This window comes from Gracilinanus agilis, chromosome X, assembly GCF_016433145.1.
Source record: "Gracilinanus agilis isolate LMUSP501 chromosome X, AgileGrace, whole genome shotgun sequence".
Taxonomy (NCBI): Eukaryota; Metazoa; Chordata; class Mammalia; order Didelphimorphia; family Didelphidae; genus Gracilinanus; species Gracilinanus agilis.
Window position 1 is genome coordinate 46,510,614 of NC_058136.1, and position 6,508 is coordinate 46,517,121.

Sequence of the window (6,508 nt, forward strand, 5' to 3'; positions counted from 1 at the left end):
TAAAATTGAAATTGAAAGAACTATTGAACTAATAAATAAGACTAGGAGCTGGTAATTTGGAAAGACAAATAAGATAAAGTACTGGTTAATCTAATAAAAAAGAAAGAAGAGAATCAAATGAACAGTATCAAAGATGAAAAGGGTCATCTCACCTCTAATGAAGGGCAAATTAAGGTAATTATTACGAGGTATTTTACCCAATTATATGGCAATTAATTGGACAATCCAGGTGAAATGGGTGAATATTTACAAAAAATAAGTTGCCTACATTTAAAAAAGAGGAAATAGAATACTTTAAAAAATACCATCTCAGAAAAAGGAAATCAAACAAGCCATCAAGGAACATCCTAAGAAAAAAAATAATTTGGGTAATTAGACCCCTGTCAGTGTTTTTGTTATAAGGATTTTTACCCAATTTGTTGTTTCCCTTCTGATTTTGGTCGCATTGTTATTGTTTGTACAAAAGCTTTTTAATTTACTATAATCAAAATCATTTATTTTAAATTTTTTAATTTTCTCTAACTCTTCCTTGGTTTTAAAATCTTTCCTTTCCCAGAGATCTAACAAGTATACTATTCTGTGTTCACTTAATTTATTTATCATTTCCCTCTTTATATTCAAGCCTTTCACCCATTCTGAATTTATCTTGGTGTAGGGTGTTAGATGTTGATCTAAACCTAATCTGTACCATGTTGTTTTCCAAATTTCCCAGCAGTTTTTGTCAAATAGTGGATTTTTGTCCCAAAATTTGGGCTCTTTGGGTATATCATACACTGTCTTGCCGACATCACTTACACCAAGTCTATTCCACTGATCCTCCCTTCTGTCTCTTAGCCAGTACCATACTGTTTTGATGACTGCTGCTTTATAGTATAGCTTAATATCTGGTACTGCTAAGCCACCTTCCTTCACATTTATTTTCATCATTTCCCTTGAAATTCTTGATCTTTTGTTCTTCCAAATAAACTTTGTTATATTTTTTTCTAATGCAGTAAAAATATTTTTGGTAGTTTGATAGGTATGGCACTAAATAGGTAAATTAATTTGGGTAGAATGGTCATTTTTATTATGTTAGCTCATCCTACCCATGAGCATTCAATGTTTTTCCAGTTGTTTAGATCTAGTTTTATTGTTTGGAAAGTGTTTTGTAATTATGTTCATATAATTCCTGTGTTTGTTTTGCTAGATAGATTCCTAAGTATTTTATATTGTCTAGGGTGGTTTTAAATGGTTTTTGTCTTTCTACCTCTTGCTGCTGTGATGTGTTGGAAATATATAGAAATGCTGATGATTTATGAGCATTTATTTTGTATCCTGCAACTTTGCTAAAATTGTTGATTATTTTGACTACCTTTTTAGTTGATTCTCTAGGATTTTTTAAGACCATCATATCATCTGCAAAGAGTGATAGCTTAGTCTCCTCATTGCCTATTTTGATACCTTCAATTTCTTTTTCTTCTCTAATTGCTACTGCTAGTTTTTCTAGTACAATGTTAAATAATAGAGGTAATAATGGACATCCTTGTTTCACACCTGATTTTATTGGAAAGGCTTCTAATTTATTCCCATTGCATATTATGCTTGTTGATGGTTTAAGATATATACTGTTTATTATTTTTAGGAAAGGGACTTCTATTCCATTACTTTCTAGTGTTTTCAGTAGGAATGGGTGCAGTATTTTGTCAAAGGCTTTTTCAGCATCTATTGAGATAATCATGTGGTTTTTGTTGGTTTGCTTGTTGATATGGTCAATTATGCGGATGGTTTTCCTAATGTTGAACCATCCTTGCATTCCTGGTATAAATCCCACCTGATCATGATGAATAACCCTTTTGATCACTTGCTGGAGTCTTTTTGCTAGTATTCTATTTAAGATTTTTGCATCTATGTCCATTAAGGAGATTGGTCTGAAATTTTCTTTCTCTGTTTTTGATCTACCTGACTTTGGTATTTTTTGGTACCATATTTGTGTCATAAAAGGAGTTTGGTAAGACTCCTTCTTTACTTAATATATCAAATAATTTGTATAGTATTGGGAATAATTTTTCTTTGAATGTTTGACAGAATTCACTTGTGAATCCATCAGGCCCTGGGGATTTTTTTCTTAGGGAGTTCTTTAATGGCCTGTTCAATTTCTTTTTCTGATATGGGATTATTTAGGTATTCTATTTCTTCTGCTGTTAATCTAGGCAATTTATATTTTTGCCAATATTCATCCATATCACCTAGATAGCTAAATTTATTGCTGTATAATCGGGCAAAATAATTTTTAATGATTGCCTTAATTTCCCCTTCATTTGAGGTGAGGTCTCCCTTTTCATCTTTGATACTGTCAATTTGGTTTTCTTCTTTCTTTTTTTTTAATTAGTTTTACCAGTACTTTGTCTATTTTATCTGTTTTTTTCAAAATACCAGCTTCTAGTCTTATTTATTAATTCAATAGTTCTTTTACTTTCAATTTTATTTATTTCTCCTTTGATTTTTAGTATTTCTAATTTAGATTTCATCTGGGGATTTTTAATTTGCTTGTTTTCTAGTTTTTTGAATTGCATGCCCAATTCATTAATCTCTGCCCTCCCTAATTTGTTAATATATGCACTCAAGGCTATAAATTTCCCCCTGAGTACTGCCTTGGCTGCATGCCACAGAGTTTGGTAGTATGTCTCATCATTGTCATTCTCTTCAGTGAAATTGTTGATTGTTTCTATGATTTCTTCTTTGACTAATTGGTTTTGGAGAATCATATTTTTTAATTTCCAATTAGTTTTTGCTTTGCCTCTCCATGTATACTTAACTAAAAACTATTTTTATTGCATTATGATCTGAGAAGGTTACATTTATTATTTCTGCTTTTTTGCATTTGTTTGCCATGTTTCTGTGTCCTATTACATGGTCTATCTTCGTGAATGTTCCATGTGCTGCTGAAAAGAAGGTGTATTCCTTTTTGTCTCTATTTTTTTCCATATATCTATTAACTCTAATTTTTCTAGGGTTTCATTCACCTCTCTTATCTCTTTCTTATTTATTTTTGGTTTGATTTATCTAGATCTGATAGGGGAAGTTTGAGGTCCCCCACTAGTATGGTTTTGCTATCTATTTCCTCCTTTAGCTCCACTAGCTTCTCCTTTAGAAATTTGGAAGCTATACCATTTGGTGCATACATATTGAGTACTGATATTTCTTCATTGTTTATACTGCCTTTTATTAGGATGTAGTTACCTTCCCTATCTCTTTTACTTTGGCTCTGTCAGAGAACATGATAGCCATCCCTGCCTTCTTTTTCTCATTTGAAGCCTAAAAGATTTTGCTCCATCCTCTCATTTTCACTCTATGTCTGTCTATCTGTCTCATGTGTGTTTCTTGTAGACAACATATGGTTGGGTTTTGGTTTCTAATCCACTCTGCTATTTGCTTCCTTTTTATGGGTGAGTTCATCCCATTCACATTCAAAATTATAATTATCAACTGTGCATTCCCAGACATTTTGATTCTCTTTCCTAGTCCTGTCCTTTCTTCTTTCACTGTTTCCTTCTATACCAGTGTTTTGTTTTTAATCAGTTCCTATAATCCCCTCCCTTGTTGTACTTCCCTTTCTCTCCCCTCCCTTCTTATTCCCCTCTTATTGCTCTTTAAATCCACGCAGCACTCCCCCAAGCCCTTTCCCTCCCTAGTATTGCTTCCCTTCCCATCAGTTGGTTTGTTTCCCTTCTACTTCCCTATAGGGTGTGAATCAATTTTCTGCCCCTATGGATCTGATTGTTCTTCTCTAAGTTGATTTCAATGCACTTAAGTATTGAATATTTCCTCTCTCTAACCTCTTTACTCTTACAATGTGTTGTTATTTTTCCCTGTTGATCCCACATGCTTCTTTATGGAATATAAATTTATTCATTTTGTTTGCTTTCCTATTTTTCTTATTATTTTCTTCTTCCCCCTAGTTTTGTATATATTTATACCTACCTACATACATACATATATACTTACATACATAAATATATACTTACATACATACATATATTTATATATCTCTTGAGACTTTATCCTATACTGTTTGTCCCTGTTCCCTCTATGTAAACTTCTTTTAGTTACCCTGTTGATAATAATAATTGTTAATATTTTTCAATACCTTCTTTTCTTCTTGGGATACAAATTGATTGAACTTGTGTCTCTTAAAGAAAATATTTTTTTCTCCTCCCCCCATTCTCTTAATTACCTTATGATGATTCTCTTGAGTTCTGGGTTTTTCTTGATGAATGTTTGGAAGTCCTCAATTTTATTGAATGACCATACTTTCACCTACAATAATAAAGTTAGTCTTGCTTGATAGTTGATTCTTGGTTGTAGACCCAGTTCTCTTGCTTTCCAGAATAATGTGCTCAATGCCTTCCGATCATTCAACGTAGATGTAGCCAGATCCTGTGTTATCCTAACTGTGGTTCCCTGATATCTGAATGACTTCTTTTTAGCAGCTTGTAATATTTTTCCTTGGTCTGGTAGTTTTTGAATTTGGCTATAATATTCCTGGAAGTTGTCAGTTGTGGATTAAATGTAGGAGGTGATCTGTGGATCCTGTCGATTTCTACGTTTCCCTCTTGTTCGAGAATTTCTGGGCAATTTTCTCTGATAATTTCTTGTGAAATGCTATCTAAACTTTTTCATTTATAACCATGTTCTGGTAAACCAATCATTCTTAAGTTGTCTCTTCTATCTCTGTTCTCCAGATCTTTGGTTGAATTAATGAAGTGTTTCATATTCTCCTCAAATTTTTCATTTTTTAAATTTTATTTATTATATTTTTGCTGCCTTGTGAAGTCATTTACTTCTAGTTGTTGAGTTCTGTTTTTTAAAGACTGAATTTTATCCCTGGCTTTTTGGTCATCCTTCTCTTCCTGGTCTGATTTTCTTTGTAGATCATCTTTTGCCTTCTTTGCTTCATTTCATTTTCAAGCTGGCCAATTCTTGCGTTTAATACTTTCTTTTCTTGTTTTAGCTCATGTATTTCCTTTTTTCAAATTGTCTTCAGCCTCTCTTGATTGCTTTTTGAGTTCCTGAAGTTCTTGAGTTAATTGAGTTTTAAATTCTTGAGTTAATTGAATTTTGAGATCTTCCAAAGTCTGTGTCCAGTTCTTTGGAACTACTTCCTCTTCTTCTATTTCTTTTTCATTTGCTCTCTTTTCACTTCCTTGAAAGAAGCTGTTGAAGCTGGGAAGGGGAGCAGGGTGGGGAGGGGCTGGGGATGGTAACGGCCCGGGGGAAGAGGGGGAGGTAGGGGCAGTGGAGAAGGGAGGCCGCCACTACGCATGCTGGTTCCGCACCCCCACCATGGCCATGTTGATCCATGGCTTCCAGAGCAGCCGCCAGGACTTCTCCTTCGGCCCTGGAAGCTGATGGTGGCCAAGACGCACATCATGAAGTTTCCCGAAGTGGAGAAATTAGCTGATGAGCTCCATATGCCATCTCTTCCTGAAATGATGTTTGGAGACAATGTTTTAAGAATCCAACATGTTTCTGACTTTGGAATTGAGTTCAATGCAACTGATGCTTTAAAGTGTGTAAACAACTACCAAGGAGTACTCAAGGTGGTATGTGCTAAAGAATGGCAAGAGAGCAGGACGGAGGGTGAGCACTCCAAAGAGATTATTAGACCATATGACTGGACCTGTACAACAGATTACAAAGGAACATTACTTGGCGAAGCTCTTAATTTAAAGGTTGTGCCTACGACAGATCATATAGTCACAGAGAAATTGAAAGCCAGGGAACAGATTAAATTTTTTGAAGAAGTTCTGTTGTTTGAAGATGAACTTCATGATCATGGAGTTTCAGGCTTAAGTGTGAAAATTAGAGTGATGGCTTCTAGCTTTTTCCTGTTACTGAGATTTTTCTTAAGAATTGATGGTGTTCTCATCAGGATGAATGACACAAGGGTCTACCATGAGGCTGAAAAGACTTACATGTTAAGAGAATACACTTCAAGGGAGAGCAAAATAGCCAGAAAAAAAAACATGGTAAGAACTAAGTGAACTGATTTAAAATGAAATGAGAAGAACCCTAGGAGATCATTGTGCACAGTAATGGCGATATTGTAATGATGATCAGCTGTGAAAGACTTGGTTACTCTGATTGATACAGTGACCCAAGACAATTATATAGGACTTGTGATGAAAAAAATGCTTTCTAACCCCAAAGAGGGAACTAATGAACTCTGAATGCAAACTGAAGAAATTTTTCATTCTTGTTATCATTTCTTGTTTTTTAAAAAAAATATGGCTAATATGGAAATATGTTTTATATGGGTCATACTGACTGATGGGGGCCCAACCCAAGGCAAATGAGACAGAGTTGAGTAATACAGCAAGACTTTATTATGGGAAAGGAGGTAGGGAAGAGGAAGGGAGTGCAAGGGAGGAGTCCAAAACTAGTAGATGGCTAGGGATCTCCACCTGGGTGGAGAAGGGAGTAATCTTTTATAGGGTAGTGATCTGGGATTAGGTAACCTGGGACTTGT

The 6,508-nt window shown here is 34.6% G+C and overlaps 1 pseudogene; it reads left to right on the forward strand.

Moving 5' to 3' along the window:
* The first annotated feature begins 5,328 nt into the window (after positions 1 to 5,328).
* Positions 5,329 to 6,023, forward strand: LOC123253665 (annotated as a pseudogene).
* Positions 6,024 to 6,508: the final 485 nt, after the last annotated feature.